The 19189-nt window shown below is 46.5% G+C and overlaps 1 protein-coding gene across 1 annotated transcript in view; it reads right to left on the bottom strand.

The window, feature by feature from the left end:
• RFTN1 (raftlin, lipid raft linker 1) overlaps positions 1-14461 on the bottom strand; it is a 198128-nt gene extending 183667 nt beyond the window's left edge. The window contains exon 1 of the mRNA XM_019667171.1: positions 14133-14461. The gene's annotated coding sequence lies outside the window, so the exon portion shown is untranslated. The remainder of the gene's footprint in view (positions 1-14132) is intronic.
• Between the last annotated feature and the right edge of the window lie 4728 nt (positions 14462-19189).

The following is a 19189-nucleotide window of genomic DNA, read 5'->3' as shown; positions in this document are numbered from 1 at the left end:
AATAATGTGCATTTTGGGTGACTGAGCTTCCGGTCTTCCAGGGGATTAAAAACAATGAAGGTTCTCTGTTTATTTAAGCAGAATGACATTGGTCAAATGACGTTTTATCCCCTCCCCAGACTTCGGTAGAAGATATCTTCCTTTAGTGCACCAAGCACGACCAGTACTTCCCCCCTCTCTGCGGTACTGGTTCTGCCATCAGAACATATTTCACAAAAATATTAACTGGCCAAGAATATCACAAACAGAAACGTGGTGACTGCTTCCTTTGAGAGATAAGAACTTCCTTCTGCTCGGTCCATTCACAAGGTACCCAGCTTCCTAAGGCAATTTGGCAAGCTCCAGAAAAACAAAATGAACCTCAAAAATGCAATGAGGGTGTGTGTGTATGTGGGGGGGCAGGGGAGGATGGTAGTGGAAGAGGATGGTGTAGCGACAACCAGGCTATACTTTTCAGTAATTAAAAAAAGTCTGGAAGGATAGATGAGAACAGGAAGGCTTACTTATGCCTTAATAAGGGAACATTAGCGTCCAAAGGGCCGGAGCAGACATGATTTATGTGCAATCTGCATGAACTGATTACTTGTAAAATACTCTGTAGTTCGGCAGATTTAATGGCTGATTTGTACAGGGGCTGCATATTTAACTGCTAGAAAGCAAGCCAACTGGCATCTGCTTGGACAAAGCAGAAGTGGAAAGGGGAGGCTCCTAAGTCCTGGGGACCAGGTAACCTTGGTGAGATGAGCACTGTTACCATTAGGACAGAACTGGAAATAACTCAGAGGCTTACCAAGTCACTTACTTGCCTACCACTCTATGCAGGACTGAGTGTTTGGGAACCTGCTCCTCAAATATCCTCCCTATCCTGTTAGAGAAATTCTAGCATTAGAGATTCATTCCTTTGAAATCAGTCACCCTACCTCATCATCTCCCTGGAAACCACAAATATCTCCATGGGAAGAGCAACAAACTCAGCTCCTAGTGGTAGCCACTAACACTTTAGTATGATTCAATTTTTGTCATAGAGAACAGGTGCCCTGAGAGCAGAAAAAAAAAAAAAGGAGAGAGTTACCAGGATGAGTAAGAAAGATTCAGACAAGGTTGGGAGGAAGTGGGAGAGGTGTGCCAAGAAGCATTAGAAAAACTTGCCCAATTCACAACTTTAAGGTTTCAATCAGACTGTCCCAAACTTGAGGTCTCTGCCCAAATTCACCCCAAAGAACACTGTGCGTGTCTCAAAGGACATGATGCAGCTCTAGGGAAATCATCTATGTGATCAGACACAGAAAAGAGAAACACTACCAAACAGTAGCAAAATTGTAATATCAGTGAATCCTTGGGTGTTCAAACGTTAGAGATTCATTTCTTTGGAGTGCCTACAACCCTGGTTAAGCAGCTGTTCTTAGAGCACAGCTCTCTCTGGGAAGGGAGGCATGTGAAGCAGTTGCGGGCCACTAAAACCTTAGTGTGAATTGTACCTCTTCCTCTTTGGTGTCAAGAGCCTTACTGGCATGCCTGCATTCTTTTTAGTTCTTTCCGTCATTCTTCTACCAACCCCACCCCCACCCTCCCACCTCCGCCACCACCTGTCAAAATAGGAAAGACTTTAGATCATTCCGAAAATATCTCTTATCGTCCCTACTATGCTTAAACAAGTCAGAAAAATCTAGCTTACCAAAAGGAGGAAAAATAAAATATAATAATGCCTTACATTATTGTAGAGTTTTATAAACTTGACTGTTTAATACGCAAGGTTCCCACACCATGCTCACATGAGAATCTGGCAAGAAGCCTGGGGCACAGAATGAGGGCAGTGAGAGGTGAGAGGCCACGGGGAGAGCGAAGGGAACAGCCTTGCCAGATGCAGGCAAGATAGCTCCTAACGTGGTTGCCCACTTCCTCACGCAGACATTCAGGCACATCTCCCTCGGGGGTCAAGGTCTGTAGTGGGGCAGAAGGTAAATGGTAAGTGTGATAGTTTTTTACGTGTGACCCCAAAATCCTTTGACACTCCTGCCATCGAGAAGTAACGTCTATATTACCTCCCCTGAATCTGGGCTCCATGACTTCCTGACGAACAGAACGTGGTGGAACGAGACAGTGCCCATTTCTGGGCTGGACCTTAAGAAACTGGGAGCATCCACTGCCTGAGTCTCGGGATGCCTGCCCTTGGATCCCAGTCGCCATGCTATGAGGAAGCCCAAGCAGCCCCAAAGACAGGTGCATGTGGAGACGAACCAAGAGCTAGCACCAACTTGCCAGCCATCTTGCCAGCGAGTTAGCTCTCTTGGAAGTCAAGCGTCTGCTTCAGTCAAGCCACTGACACCATGTGGAGCGGAGACAAGCTGTTTCCATCAAGACCTGCCCAAACTGAAGATTGCTGAGCAAAATATATCACGGTTGCTGTTTTAAGCCTCTAAATTTTGGGGTGATTTGTCATGAAACAGGTAACTTACACACCAAGCTTGCTCAAAATGACCACGGCCGGCTGTCTCCTCCGTCAAGCACCAGTTGAGACTGGCCTGCATTTAGGGGCCTTGCTTCAGCCATTCACCCTTGGAAGGACATCTGGGTTGTTTCCAATTTGGGTTGATTGTGAATACAGTGGTTATAAACACTGATGTAGAAGTTTTTATGAGGCATATGCTTTCGTTTCTCTAGGGTAATACTTAGGAATGGGCTGCAGGGTTGTATGGCAAATGCAGGGTCCTGTTAATGAAGACAGATCCCCTTTACACATTCAGGGTGGCCATATGCTGACCCCACAGGAGGCATGGTGGAAGAGGAGACCCTCGGAGAGGCCAATGGATTAGCTCCTCCACCTCCTGTCCACTCTGGACCATCAGCTCACTGAGTGTGTTTCTCTTTTCGTCGCTGTTGTCTGCTTTTGTAAAGGACACATGCTAAAAATCACCTGTGTGTGTGGTATTTTCCCATTCCTTTTCTATGGTCCATCTAACACCTAGAGCTCTGCCCCTTCAAATTCCTACAGTCATTTCACATTGACACCTAATATAAATCAGGTTACATGTTTTATGTGTGAGTGGATTAGAAAATCAGCTTTGATTATTGGACACTCGTTTGGGAGGGGTTTTTTTTTCTTCTTTTTATATCTTTCTCTTCCCAGAAGACATCCCTACACCCATGTATATGGGTCTCTCTAGCATCAAGGTACTAAGAAACTCCCTCCATGCAATCTTAAAAGGTAGAGAAAAGAAAGGAGGTCTTTCCCCATTCCTGTGATGAGACAGCAGGAAAAGAGCCAAAATATACTTACAGTTCTCTAGCAGAAATTGGCTAAAAGTGTTTAGGAACTGAATGCTGACTAGGGAGGCAAATAAGGTCATCACCGAGAAGCTCTGAGACCCAACTACAAGGAGAGGACGTTAGACATTGCAAATGACCAGAAAGCAAGCATCCCTCAAATGGTGACCTTCTGAAAAAATCAACTCTTTCTGAATCAGACCTAGAATGGGGTGTGTCTCTGGTATATGCTAGACCGGCTTCATGCAGAAACTGTCAGCTCCACGAGGGAGGGAACTTATATTCCAAATTCATGCATTTGTTCATTCAATATGCATTTATCAAGATCTGCTTTGAGTCAGCCCTCAATTAGGAAATATAAAAAAAGGAAGAGCAAGCCCTGCCCTCAAGGAGATGGCAGGTGAAAAGAGGAGAAAGACAATGAACAGATGTGCATGGTGCAGTGAGGCTAGAAGTCTGGCCAGGGTGCAGGGCATTCAGAGGCAATTGCTGTGATACAAAACAGAGGGCACATCACCATAGACTTGGTTCCAGAAAAAGCTGATCAGCAATGGGGCACGATGCCCTGTATCATTTTAAATGTTGAAATTTTTATTTCAAAAGTATTTCTAATTTGCTTCTGAAATGCTTCCCAGGGTACCCATGAAACACTGGAAAACCACTTCAAAAAGGATCGCCTCCTTAAAAGATGATTTTTTTTCAGCTACAGTTTATAAAAAAAACCTCAGTTTTAAGGTTCATTTTTACTAACATGCACGTATTTAAATAACGGGGGCAATAAATGTAGTTATAGTTTCAATACAAATTAGTTTCATTAAGAGTGAGCCCTCTTTCACCACACTTGCCACTAATCTGAGGCAGACTGTAAAGCTAATATTAACAATTGCCAACAGCTCATGACAAGCAACCAGAGACGGCAATTACATGCAACGATGCTGTATCAGATGGCAAACTCATTTTTTATTTCTACACTCAAATCCCATATTTGAAGACTGGAGTGTGTTTATTACATCATTCAGGCATCCAAAGCAAGAAGTGACAATCCGCATTTAAAAAGATTTTTACATGATAGGAATGTCTCTTTCAACCCAGACGCGTACATAAAAACTTCAAAATTCAGTCAACTATTCAGATGTCAAATCCTGATATCCTACAAACATGACCTTAGACAGAAACCCAAGGATAAGTAAAATTTACCTGTTCAAAGTGCTCCTGATTCAATGCCAAGTAAACAAACAATCTATATGAAACGGTATTATTGTATGGTGTCAATTTTAAATATTTAGGTGTATAACTGCATATAAAAATCCACATTCTTTTTTTTAACTGGCAGGACATATAGACCATGATGTTCACAGAACTTCATGATTTTCTTTATTTTTCAAGTTTTCTGTGTGGTGCGTGCACTATTTTGCTAGCTGCAAACAATAAGGAGTATCATAGCTAGTCTCCAAGATGGTCCTAGGGCTGACCTGTGCAGCCAGTAGGATACTGCTGAAATGGGGAATGTGATTGCCAAGGTTAGGTTATAGGCGACACGAGGGTTCTACTTTGCTTTCTCTTGATTCACTCACTCTGGGGGCAGCCAGCTGCCGTGTGATGAGGAAGCTTTATGAAACCCGTGGAGAAGTCTTCATGGTAGGGAACTGAGGCCTCCACCCAACAGCCAGTTCTAATTCAACACCCACGTGGAAATAGATCCTTCAGCCCAGAACAGCCTCCAGCCCGGCCGACATCTTCGCCACAACCTCATGAGAGACCCTGAGTCAGAATCATCCAGCTACGCTGCTTCTGGGTTTCTAACTCACAGAAACCCTGTGACATAACAAAAGCTTATTGTTTTCAGCTGCCAAGGTTGGGAGTAATTTGTTACCCGGCAAAAGATAAGGAATACAAGGGGTATTTACGTTATCCAAAGAAAACACTAGCTTACCCCTCCACCCCACCTCCACCCCCACATCTCAGTGGGTGTCTGATCCTCACTACCCTTCTGCTCTCCTCCATCACAGCCACCCTTCACTCAAAACAGTTCCCTCTCAGGAAAACTTGCTACTCAAAGCGTGGTCCTCAGGCCGGCAGCATGAGAATCCCTGGGAGCCTGTTAGACGCGCCGAACTCAGGCCGCGGCCAGCCCTGCGGAATTAGAACCTATCTTTTAGTGACAAGGGATTCCTTAAAGTTTGAATCGCAGTCAAGTTTGAGCAACCCTAGACGATGGCCGTGGTTCTCAATCTTGGTCGCACACTGGAATCCTCTGGAGAGCTGTTTTAAAAGTCCTGATGCCCAGGCATTTGCGGGTGGGGACCAAGCATCAGTATTTTTTAAAGCCCCCTAAGTGATTCTAACTGGCAGCCGGAGTGGAGAATCAACACTCTAGCGGCAAACCCAGTCTTTTCCCCATTCCTAACTCTCTCCCATCTCCTAGCACCCAGGCCTCAGCGGGGCCCGGATCTTTCTTAAGCCTCTTGAACCAGGGCTGAGAACCACAGTCTAGAAGAACGTGGCCCTGCTGACCTTTTTGGTTCCACGTCCCTCCAACTCCTGACTCTCTCTCTCTCTCTGTTCCTCAGATGCCCCAAAGAGAACTCAGTATCTTGCCCAACAAGCCTGTTCTTCCTCCCGCATTTCTTGTTTCTATGGGGAGTACCACTACCCTCGGAACATCCAGGCTCCAAACGTTAGGTATCAGCCTGCTTCTGCAGCTGTCCTCGCCCCACGACAGGCCAGGTTCCAAGTGTTGGTGGGCGCTGTCAATTCCGCCACTTCATTCTCTGGGCCTACCCCCTGTTTCAGGACTGTCAAAAGCCTTCGTCACTCTGGCTTCCCCGGGTTTCTCATCTATCTAATTCCCAGCACCAGCTTTTGCCCGATTAATCAGTCTGCAGTACACAAATGGCTCAAAGAGCGTACGTAAGTCACATCTGCCGTCAGCTTGGAGTCTTTAGCCTCAACCTCCCGCCATCCCAATCCCATCTACCACTGTTCCCCTTCATGTACCCTGGAGTCAGGGTGGACCAAGCCAGTGCTATCTTTTTTACACACCAAGCACTCCTTCCCTTCCATCTTGACCCTCTCTGTCTTAGGGTTCTCCAGAGAAACAGAACCAACATGACAGAGAGATAGAGGGTGTGTGTGTGTGTGTGTGTGTGTGTGTGTGTGTGTGTGTGTGTGTGTGTGTGTGTGTGTGTGTGTATCTGTATAGCGAGAAGGTGGGTCAGAATTGTTTTAAGGAATTATAATGTTCATGTGATTGTGGGGGCTGACAAGTCGGAAATCTGCAGAGCAAGCCACACACGCAGGGAAGAGTTGATGTTACTGAATTGAGCCCTAAGGCAGTCAGTCTGGAGGCAGAATTCCTTCCTCCTCAGAAGACCTCAGTCTTTTCTCTTAAGTCCTTCAACTGATTAAATGAGGCTCGCCCATACTATGGAGGATAATCTACTTTATTCAAAGTCTACAAGTACTGGTTTAAATCACACCTAAATATAATACTCCACAGCAATACCTAGACTGGTGTTGACCCAAAACTGGATACCATCTAGCCAAGCTGACACATCAAATTAACCATCACACTCTCCTTTACTGAGCACTTAGTACATGCAAGGCACGGTTCTAAATGCTGGGACACCAAAGTGAAACAAGAGATAGAAAAATAAATAACAACCCTACCCTCATGGACCTTACCCTCAGGAGCAGAGAAACAGACAATAGACAAAAATAATAAGTGAACTTCAACTTTAAAAGTATATCAAATAAAGGACCTAAGGCAAGGAGGAGGGATAGCAAGTACAGGGAAAGGGGGTGCAATTTTTTTTAAGGGTGATCAGCGAGGGCCTCACCCAGAGGTGACAGTAAGCAAAATCAAGAAGAAGGTGACAAACGGGGCCATGGGATAAGGGGATGGTGTAGCAGGCAAGGTGGAGGCCTGTGCAAACAGACTGGGACATTCCAGGAGCTGCCTAGTGAAGTGGGGCGGCTGTAGGCAGCACATACAGTGAGAGGCGCGGGGAGGTAGATCATGGGGGCCGTGCGGTACGTGGTAAGGACTCTGGCTCTACCCTGAGGGAGGTGGGAGCCCCTAGAGGGTTTCCAGCTGAAGGGAGACACAATCACTCCGGCCATGACTGACCATGGGAGAGGGGGGAGACCAGATGATGATGAGGTGTGAGCCTCAAATGCTGGGTATGTGTTGAAGGTAGACAATGGGACTTATTGGTGGTTTGAAAATAGGGCATGAGAAAAAGAGGGCATCCAAGACACCCCTCAGGTCTGAGACCTGAGCACCCGGAAGGCCGCAGCAGCCACCTTCTGCGATGGGCATGGCTGTGGGAGAAAGAGCTGAGCCAAGGAAGACAGGAGATTGTTTGAGGTGTGTGAGCTCCAACCAAGTGGAAGTGTGAGATGGGCAGCTGGGTAGACCAGTCCAGAGTTCAAGGGAGACCTCTGGAGCTTTCTGGTAATGCTTCATCTTCCTAAGTGACATCAAACTTCTCCAAGGCAGCAATCATGTCTTCTTCATCCCCTACAGCGGCTATCTCAATGCCTCGGCCCAACAGATGCGCGATAAACACCTACTTAGTCACCATCGGTCTGGAGTAGGAAAGACTCTTATTATCTGGCAAAGGATGAAAAAGGGCCTTTGGAATATTTGTGTGTCGTTCTCAAGTTCACCTTCTCAACAGTATAGCACAGGGGTTGGGTGCACGGGCTCTGGAGTCAGATGCCCTGGGTTCAAATCCTGGTGTCTCTACCTTGAGGAAGCCACTTAACCTCAGTTTTCTCACTATAAAATGGGGATAACTGCAGAAGCTACTTGTAAGGTAAAGATTAAATATGTTAATGTTTAACAGGGGTTAGAAGAGTTCAGGCACATAGAAAAAGCAGTATAAATGTTAACCATTATTAATAATATTACTAGTATTGTTATCCATTATAAAAACTCCTTTTAACCTGCCGATACCCACAATTACACCACACTGATAAGGGTGCTTATAAGGTTGGGGATATTGGGGAAATCCCAAAAGACCTCTCTACATTAAAAAAGTGTTTAAATGAACAGTGTGATTCCTTGTACTTTGTATTTCTGAAACTTGGTAATACTCAATACGGTCATGTTCTATTTACCAGAATCTGTGATGAACTTAATCTCTTCCCATCCAACTTTATGGATAACAGCTATTACAACAATTTCTCCCAAGCTGAAGAATTTAGGAGTTATCCCATAAAACTTGAATAGTTCCTCAGAAAATATTTCCTCAGTGTGAAAAAGAAAAGTAGGGAGTTTCAACACACACACACACACACACACACACACACAAAGAGCGGAAGCTGATAATCCTCTGCGAAGAATAAATGCTGACAATCTAGGGGGTCTGCCTATGGAACAAAAATATGGAACAATTTAGTTGTAAAGCCAAAAAGGAAAAAGAAAAAGCTGTCAGTGAAGTATAGCTAGCTTCCTGGTTGAAAAAAGTGTGGAAACATCCAACACTGTTTTGTAAAATAGCTGAAGAGTTGGTCAGCACTGAAGCTGAGCAAAACATGGCTCATGTTGACCTTCCACCTCTGGCTGACCCTGGTTCCCCGCTGACACCTGAGGCGGGTGTCCCCTCTCCATTGAACCTGATTCTGGAATAGTGTTCAGCACAGGAGAGGGGAGAGCCATTGTGCCATGCCCCCATTGTCCTGTACCGTCAGGACATGGAAGCTGCCAATTCTCCAGTGCTCCCTATACCATAGGGGCAGGCCAGACCAGGAAAACCCCAAAACAAAGCCTTCAAGTACCCCAAATGTCATCTCCTCCATCTCAGTCTTGGCACGTCGCCATCACGTGTAGAATGTGACCTGATTTTCCAGCTCTTTGGTTCTGGCCCTGCTGAGAGTGATTTTTCTTCCTGAATTCAGCCCAGGTAGGGAGTTCACTGCACAAATGCATATTTAAAAGCTGAACTGAATTCTTATTTGGAGAGCAAGGAACTAACAGGGCTCAAGCAGTGGCCACTGCTTGCCTGCTGTACTGATCTTTTCAGAGAAAGCATCTTGGTAAAATATGCAATGATAATTTCTGGGGCCCTGGAGAAAAGGAAATGTCAAATTTATGTCAAAAACTGAATGTAAATGAGAGGAAAGACCACACACACACACACACACACACACACACACACACACACACACACCACTCTCACACAACTTTTAAAAGGTAAACACAACAGAAAAATCTGGCTGAATTTATTTTTGTCAGTAAAAAGTTGCTGAAGCCTTAGCCAAGTATGTTCCAAATGCTTAAATTGAAGGGGAAAAAAAAAGAAATGCTTACTATAGAGCAGCACTATCAGAGAAACTTTCAGTGATGATGAACATAGTCTATATCTGCACCGTGCAATTCTGTAGCCAATAACCACGTGTTAGAGAGCACTTGAAAGGTGGCTAGTGAGACTGAGGAACTGAGTTTTAAATTTTATTTCATTTTAATTCATTTACATTTAAATGTAAATAACCACATGTCGCTAGTGGCTACTGTATTGGACAGCTCAGCTACAGACACTCAAACCAAACAGCTGGTAATGTCTTTCATTTCCTACAATAAAATTACAATCATAATCAACTAAGAATATCTTAAATTGTCACCCAAATTAGTACCTCTACATAGACCCTGGCTGCCCTAAACCCAGCAAGCTTAAAACAAAAAGAAAAAAGGCTCAAGAAAGTGATTTAAGTGTGTCATTTCTTGCGACTGTTCTGCCTACCCAGTTTACGTATCTATACTATGGCTTTGCATACTGGGGACTCTGTGCATGTACACGGAATCTGCATTTGCGAAACCGAACATCACAGCCCCTCCGTCTAAAGTCTGGGAAACATGAAAACGTGAACTTAGGGCAAGTAGCTTAACCTCATTAAGCTACAGTTTCCTGAAGGCTAAAGTACAGATAATAACAGTGCTCGCCTCTCAGGAGGATTACATTCAGAGAACGCAGCCAAGTAAAGTGCCTAACGGTGCCTGGCAAAGAGTAAGCACTTGGCAAGTGGTAGCTATAATTATTATTTTGTTAATAACGATAGTAAAATCTGTAATAAAATAAGAACGATGCCACTATAAAACAAGTTTACAGTCGGCAAAGTTTTCTCAGGCCCAAATACTTTAAACCTGTTTCCTAGGCTATGGTAAAGTGGCCTCTAGGGAGATACGTCTCAGGGCCCTCAGACATTTCGGTATTCGCTGTCACCCTCCAGAGAGGCAGTCGCCTAGATGGGTACCATGAGTCACAAGAATCAGCCAACGTTGATTGTGCCCCTACTCTGTGGCAGGCGCTGGACTAGGCTGTGGATGAGAACAGTCCCCAAACGCACTGCACTGTCTCAAGACTATACCATCTGCAAAGCTTGGTCCCCACTGAGACATCTTGGCAAAATGTAAAAATTTCATCCTGGGGTCCCTCGCAGGCAGGGTAGCTCAATTCCTGTTTCCTGGATCAGCCAATAACAGGTTCAGCTCTGGCCCACAGAGAGGACTAAGGTATAAGGGGAGCTGATGAAGACCAGCCCATTTTCTCAGCCAGGACAATAAGGGGGGTGCTTGACAGGCCATGTTTTCACTGACAGGCCAAATCACTTTAACAGGAAAGCTGTTTTCTGAGTCTTTAAAAAGCCAAATCTGATCTTCCTCACAAAGCAAACACAACCCCTTTCAACAGCCAGCTGCCCAAGCCAGTGAAATCCAACGGGACTCGCCACCAAGTTCACATCAACCAGACCTATACGCCCAGACATTCCCCAGGGGTTTCTAAGCAGAAATTCAGTGGAATTCTGCAGGGCTGGGGGTTATTTTTCTTTATATAGAAAGCACTCAGTCAATCTTCTTACACAACCAAGTGTACATCCCCCTATGGAATTCCCTTCTCTGAAGATCTCTAAAAATAAAATACTCGTCTGATCGTCTGCAATAATTTAAGTGCAAACTCATTTACTGGCAGAGTCAGAGATTTCTCACAGTTCCTCCACCTATGAAAACAACATGTTCTAGACTGTCTCAGGTGGTCCCAATTTCTGGGTCTCACGGGCCCCAGAAAAACACTAGTCAAGCCATGCTCTTAACTTGGAGCTCGGAAAAATAGGTTGTAGTATCTGGAATTTCATACTCATATTCCTTGCTTGTGGGCATGGAAAATGGTATAAGCATGTTGGAAAGTCCGGCAGTTTCTTATAAGCTTCAGATACACTTCTTCTATGACCCATCAATTCCACTTCTAGAAAGACTTGCACACAAATATTCATAGCAGCTTTATTCACAATACCCTCCCAAACTGGAAATAAGTCATGTGTCCATCAACAGGGGACTATATAAACAAATGGTGGCACAGACATAACCTGGAATATACCTCAGTAATAAAAAATTTTGTTTAAAAAGACCAAATAACTGAACATTCAACATGGATGAATCTCAAAAACATACTGAGTGAAAGAAGGTTACACAATACTGTAGAATCCCACTTAAATGAAGGTCAAGAACAGGCTAAACTAAGCTAGAGTGAGAAATAATCAGAGCAGTGGTTGCCACTGAAAGGGTGGGGGCAGGGACTGACAGAGAGTGGGGATGAAGGAACTTTCTGAGATGATGGAAATATTCTCTCTTTCTTGAGAGAGACTAGGGTTACACAGGTGTACTCATCTGTCAAAACATTATGCAAATGTTACTCTCAAGATTTGTGCATTTCATTATACGTATATAAATTTTACCTTAAGAAAATCATGAATGTATACTGAACTCTAAATAATGTGTGCTTAAGTGTTTAGGAGTGACCTGTATCAATGTCTGTAATTTACTATACATTGCATAAAATAAATCCGACTGATGGATGGACAGAGGGATAAATAGATGGGGAGATGTATAATAAAACCAATATAGCAAAACTACAAGCTTGAAGTGTGGATAGGTGGGCGGTCACTTGTTTTGCTTCTTTTCTATACTTGCTAAAATGAGATGGACAGGGGAAAGAGTCACAGTGCCCTCTCCTGAGCCCACCAAGTTAGAAATTCGGCAAGGCGCCCATGCCCACCAAGCCATGGGCCCACACCGTTTCAGTCCTGCTGAAAAGTGAAGACCGCAAGAACGCGAGTAGCTTTACAGGAACTCACATCACTCATGCCAAAGATTTTCTGCCTGTTTCCCTACAGACAAAGCATTATTTGACTGTAAGCCAAAAATTCCTGCTCAAGAGAGAGAAAAAGAACACACTGACTTGTATTCCCAATTTGTTCTCTTTCAGTTCCTGCACCATATCTATTAGCTAGCTGCACAACACTCCACCTCCATTTGCCCCGTGTCCGTGCAGCCAAAAGACAAACAAAGAAAAACCAACGCAACGTCTTGTTATACAAATACAGCCAGAGGATGACTGATGTCCCAGCTCTCAGGCCAGAAACCCCACTGAAGGCAAAAGAGGATGCAGAGCTCCCTCTGAGGTTAAGGTGATTTCACCGAAGGTTAGCACACACATGCACCAAGGGCCCCAAACAGCTTGTTGCTTAATCCCTCTGTGGGATTTGGTGACATCTGGGGTCACCTGAACTCGGTAGGAAATTCAGCTGTTCAGAGGTACAAATTAGGAATCCCGGTGGCTAGGGACACGTGGGGTTCATAGCGCGTCCTCCTCGCGGGCCCTAAGGTCGCTCACATTACGCCTGCCTTCCTTCCTGGCAGGGCCTCCCTTATCCTGAGATGACACAGGATGGCAGGGGCTGGAAGGCGCCTAGCCTGCCTGCACGCCCAGCATCTGAAAACAGCTGTACCAATTACAAGAAGGGGCTGTTACTGGAAACCAGGGCAACCACTCAAATATAGGGATTTGAGCCAGACTTTTAAAAATATATATATTTTGTTTGTTTGTTTTTAAGCCCCCTGACAAACTCACTGACACCACCCAGCGTCCCTGAGGACCACCAACAACCACAGAGGGCAGCCCAGCGTGTGCAACAGGGAGCCATCAGGGAGCGCGCCCGGGCCAGCACCTTGGCCTCCGCGCTCTTCTCACTGCCACAGACGGCGATACCCTAGGTGAAGGGCAAGAGCCCTGCCCGGGGAGAAGCGGGGGGGTTGCCAGACAACTGGATTTCTTGAAATATACCACCCCACCCTGACCCAGACCCACCCTGACGTCCATTGAGCCTAAGAAAGTGGGTTAGGACGAGGGAAGAAAATCCCTTACAGAAAGGAGATTCCTGTTTTCAGCGCTGAGGACTCCCTGCGCCCCGAGTCTCTGAGACTCCAGTGGCTGCGGCACTTCCTCAGGACGTGCGGCACGTCTGCTCCCACCCATCCAGCACCCCTGCCCCTGGAACAAACCCACCTCCCAGGGCGCACGCGGCAGGGCAGCCGGAGCCGCCTCCACCCCACCCTCACGCCCTCCTGAACCTGGATTCCGTAGCCAGCTGCCTCCAGATCTTTGCGGAGGACCCCCTGCAGCCGTGTCCTAGACCCACCTGTAGCTTGGAAGCTTCCCCTCTGCTTCCTCCCTAGGAACCTCCGAACCTGCAAAGCCCACGACCCCCCCAGACTGCTCTGGGGTGCCTCTCCCCACAACGCGCCAGGGGTGATTCCCCCCCCCCAAAAAAAAAAGTTGGCCCAAGACGGCTGTGACCTATGGATCCGTCCCCGACCCCATCCAAACCCGGGCGGGAGGTGCGGGGGGCGTGGAGGGGGGGAGGAGGGGCCCTCTGGCAACCCCGGAGCCTGGGAAGCACACCCCAGCTCCCGCAACCTGTATGGAGCCTCCACGCGGGGCTCCCGTCCTCCCGGGTCCGGATCCGCTGGGCCAAATCGAAGTGCATGTGGCCGCACACACCCCAAGTCCTGCCGCGCGCCCACCTACCGTTCGGGATTAGCTGAGAAGGCGCGGGTGCGGGCTCCCTGAGACAGTGTGTTCGGTCCCGGGAGGAAAGTTTGTACCATGCAGAGGCAAGGCGTGGGCGCCAGTGGGTGGGGGCGGGGAGCGGCGGCACGGCGCGCTAGTGTGTCTGTCCCTCCGGCGATCGGTGAGTCGGTCCCTCCGCGGAGCCCGCGGCCGCCGCGCTCCCGCTCGCTGCGCCCTGAGCCCGGCGCGCTCCGGCTTCAGTCCCGACGCGCCCCCGCCGCCGCCGCGCGTCCGCCGGCTACACTTCCTCTTCCTCTGAACTCATGTGCAAAATATGCTGCTCTGCATCTTCGGGGGAAGCCGCGCGGTCCCTGACAGCCGCCGCGGGAGCAGAGGGCCCGCCCCACGCGGCTGCCTCCACGCGGCCGGCAACCTGCGTGCCGCACACACTTCCACCCCGTCAGCGACCCTCGCTGCTGCTCCTCCGCGCGGAGGTCCAAGGCTCGCGCTCCCACCCTCTCGCCTCCTCCTAAGCAAAGCTGTATGCGTCAAAAGCAAGCGTGGGGGTACTGGGATCCCTCAAATTTTGAGCTGGGATGCTGGAAGGCGACTGCCCCCAAGGTGCTGAGGCTAGGAGGTGGGGAGATCTTTAAGAGAGGACCGTTCCTCCTTTCCATTCCACAGGTGGGCCCATCTCCTGGCGTCTCAGGTGATACCTAAGTTATTTCTCGGGAGTTAGTGCTGTGGAAGAGGGATAATGCCACCATCTCCTTGGCACACCCTAGTCCACCTACTTAGGGTGTCCGGGAGGTTTGAAAAGATCTGGTGAACCATCTTGCCCTGCAACTTTATGCTGCCCAGGAAGAAAATTATATAAACAAAGCGCCAGGCCTGGGCTGCTGTAGTACAGTGAAGATATGTGGCAGTGAGCGCATTATAAAAGATTTTCTTCTTGAAACTATTTAAACAAAGCAAAATTACAGCGTAGGAGTTAAGACTGGCACCCTAGAGCCAAACAGTCAGGGTTAGCCTCCTGGCCTCCCCACTTACTCCCTGTGTGACTTGGGTAAGTGATTTAAATGGGCTTGTTTTCTTATTTGTCAAATAGCAATTCCTCATGGGGTTTGTATATAAGTGTTTAGGAAGCACTCTGTAACTTAGCCATTATCGTTGTTATTATTAATATTATAAGGGACAGGAACAGAGAGCTGACATAATCTAATTATCTACCTTTTCTGGTTGGGCAAGAAGGGGGCCTCAGGCATTGGAGTCAGCAGAGTAGAGGGTTGGATTCAGCCCCAGCAGAGTTAGAATGAGGTCCTTCAGGTATTAATAAGCCCTCCCCAGGGGGTAAGGAAATGTTATTTTGTTTTCAGGAATTCTTGGTACTGCAACTTCTCAGACATTTTCTTCCTTTTCTGTATCCATCCCAGTTGTTTTCCTCCCCTCTCACCCCACCAGGGTTTTTGTTTTTTTGGTTTTTGCCCCTTTTCCTTTCTACCCCACCCACTGCTGTCACCACCTCCAGTCTCCCTGGCTCTCTGCCCTCCTTTGGCTTGCCATGTAGGAGAAAATAAGACCAGGTGATGGCCCAAGTCCAGGTTCGAACAATAGTGTGTGGGCACAGGTGGTTTTGAACACTCACCTATGAGGCCAAAGGGAGGGATCTTTTTGTTATTTATCTGTCAGAAACCTCCAGGTGTTGTAAGGCAGGGCCCATGGGAAATCTTTCTGATCCTTTCATGGCCACTAAATTGGAGAAAAAAAGTAACATTTATAAGGCATTAACCAGTAGTCCAAAAGTAAACAAAAGGTTTTTTTTTTTTTTAAAGATAAAGAGAAAAGGGGGTAATGCAGCGTAAGTTGGTTGTGGTTGGGGGAAGAGGTTGATTTCCTTGAAGCAAATCATTTTTTTTCCATTTTTATTATCTATTTTTTATTAAAGTTTATTGGGGTGACAATGGTTAGTAAAGTTACATAGGTTTCAAGTGTACAATTCTATGATACATCATCTGTATATCACATTGTGTGTTCACCACCCAGAGTCAGTTCTCCTTTCCACTCTATAAAATTTTTGCACATTTTTTTTAACACCAGGTCCTTGGAGTTAATAAGTTATTCTGATTGTTTTCATTTTCCTCCATTCAACCTTCCCTGCGTACTAGTGGTCTGTAAATGTCTTAAATGTCTTTTTTCCCCCTGCTTGGATCTGTATTTTTTATGGATTTCTATAACTCTCGCCCTTTCCCTCTAGATATATTCTGACACTTCCTACCGGTTACATAGTAGGTGTTCAATAAACATTTACAGAATGAATAGATGAGTCATTAGCATCGTGCTTTTAGGTTCTGTGTAACCTACGTTGAACAATTATCTGGAGTATTCTGATTCTCTTTCACCTGGCATATCCAAGGAGGAGCCAATGTTACGTTCATTTGTGTTGTGCAGCAGTCAACCTTGATTTTCCACTTGGCTGTCATGAACTGGCCAGCAAGGGAATAGACCCTGGACAGCTGGGCCTCACCTCTGACTGACCTCGCCTACCCAGCATCAACCCCAAAGATGCTAGAACTGTATCCTGGTGGGTTACCTTGGCAACCTCACAATGTCATCTGTTAGAATGTCCTAGGGCGGCAGCTTTTAATTCTATCACAGCGGTCTCATCGGGGGTCATGTAATAGTGCTGTTTTTCCTCTGCTCACACTTCCTCCCCCTATGATTTAACACTAAGTACTCGTGGAGGGAGCCGAACACGGGCAAAACCAAGTTATTACAGCACGACAGGTCACAGATGGCCCCAGAACTGGGATACCCAGTGTTCACAGTCAATAAAATGCAGGCCCCGAGTTAATGGGTAAGCTGGTTCTCCGTATCACTCCCCTCCTTTCCACTGGGGTGGGGGTGGGGGGCAATGGTGGAAAGGAGCAGAGTTAAGCCAGCCTATGCAAGCGAAAGCAGCAGCCATGGCCAGACTGCACAATTCTTGCAAAAGCTCAGTTAAAGGAGCCCCCTGCTAGAACAATTCTCTCTCTTGGTCTCAGCAGCAGCATCCTACTCGGGAGATGATTAAGGCCATGGGTACCAACCGCCAAAACAATTTTGCTGCATCCCAGCTACACAGAAGATTGGAGAGGAGGAGAGTCTCAGCTAAACTTCCGCTCACCGTCTTCCCACCCCAATCCTCACCCTGCAATTTTACCATTCTCAACCCTCCCCTCCTAACTTAGCTCAAAATAACTCAGTCCCCTGTTATTCTGTAGAGAGTATTATGCAGAAAACGGACCCATCCAAAGTTTTGGAACCTGAAGAGCTATTGTCCTAATTATTTTGGGGGACCACGATACCCATATCTTACACATGACAGCTGAACAGCAACATTTCAGGGCTTACAGAAGAGATAAGTAAACTCATATATGCCCCAAAGGTACAAGAATTATTCATCTTTATCATCACAGCTAATATTTTAAGTGGGTTTCCAGCCACAGTGAGATCACAGTTTGGCCACAGCTGCTCCATACTAAATGGCTGCAGGGAGCTGGCCCCATATAGGGTGACACCCGTTGCTATAAGGAGGCGTGGTGGCAGAGGCCAGAGTTTTGTACCTCAGAGCCAGTGGTTTCGGAGGAGTCCCTGCCCTCCGTTCATTGTAACAGACACAACCCTCCCTCACTGACACGCCTCCAGCAGGACTCTGGTGCCCTGGTCACAATGGAGCAGAGCACACCTGTGCTGGTGTCCCAGCATGCCCTGTACCGCCCTCAGCAATGTGGGATTGTGCGTTGGGGTCAGAGCGAGGAGTTGTTAGGATATTTTATATGTATTTAGTGATTGGCAAAGCCAGGGACTTTTGTCCAAAATACTCTACAAACTAATTTAATTTAAATTAATTTAAATACTAATTTAAAGTATTAATTTGCAAACTAATACTTTGCAAATGTCATCCACAAGCATCACCAATTTGAAGAAATGTTGGATGATTGCCAAATGTTCCATTCATCCCATTACCTCCCCCCACCCCAAAATATTGTTATTCTGCTCCTGAATCTGCTGCTCGTTTTACCTCTGAATTCCTGGTGTGACAAATGGGCAGTTCAGGGGAGCAGGGGCCCCCCTGTGGCTGAGATAGAATTTGCTCTGTGGAGCAAAGAGCCAGGAGAGACTGGATGTCAGGAAGACAGTGTGAAGCACATTGCTATTGGCAGCCTTGTTTCCTTTATGTAGCATACGGACCCCTCTGGCTTTACCAAAAGGCATCCACATCCACACTCCTCCCCTGGTTATTCCATTCGTGGAACATTATTTATTTGCATTTGTGAACAAACTTTATGACCAGAGAAAGGAAATTATATATGAGTGAATATGTAGGAACCCTATTTATTCCATAGGTGTCAAAAAAAGAAGATTGTAGAAATAAATCATTAAGTGGTGGGATCATATTTTGATACATTAATTGATATGATTTCCCTTCTACCACTGCTACTTCCCATTTCCCCACTGTATTTCTTATTACACCCTACCAACCCTCTGAACCATTGTCCCATATTATATCTCTTTTCCTTCCGCTACCCACTTACTGTCCCATGCACACATACCTTCTAAGAATAGATCAAAGTTGCCAGCCTGGAGCAAGAGGAGCAGGGAGAGAGAGGATATGTCAATAGGGAACAATTGGTAGGACTGACCAGAGTCAGAATTGAGAAACCCAACTGTCTCCACTCAAATAAGCATCATCCATCCATCATGCTTGGGAACCCCGTGGACCACTAGACAGCACCCTTGGAACTTGTCCAGGAGGAACACTACAGGTCTTCAGTTGAGGAAGGAAAAATGCTATTCATCCTTCCCACTAACATTTGGCAGTGAACTCCCCTCAACAGCAGCCAGAGCACAACCAGTGGATCATTCGGAAAGACCAAGTCCTGTTCCTTGAGTTTAACCCTTATTTAATAGCTCACGATGCTAGTAAGCCCTTAAGGAGAGTAGGGCTCTGGAACCCTGAGGGACAGTGAAAAGATGCAAGAGTATGAAAGATGCTCCCACCTATTTCCCATCAGACCAGCACTCAGATGGACCTG

This window comes from Hipposideros armiger, unplaced genomic scaffold (assembly GCF_001890085.2).
Source record: "Hipposideros armiger isolate ML-2016 unplaced genomic scaffold, ASM189008v1 scaffold_486, whole genome shotgun sequence".
NCBI lineage: Eukaryota > Metazoa > Chordata > Mammalia > Chiroptera > Hipposideridae > Hipposideros > Hipposideros armiger.
This window is presented reverse-complemented; position numbering and strand designations above follow the sequence as displayed.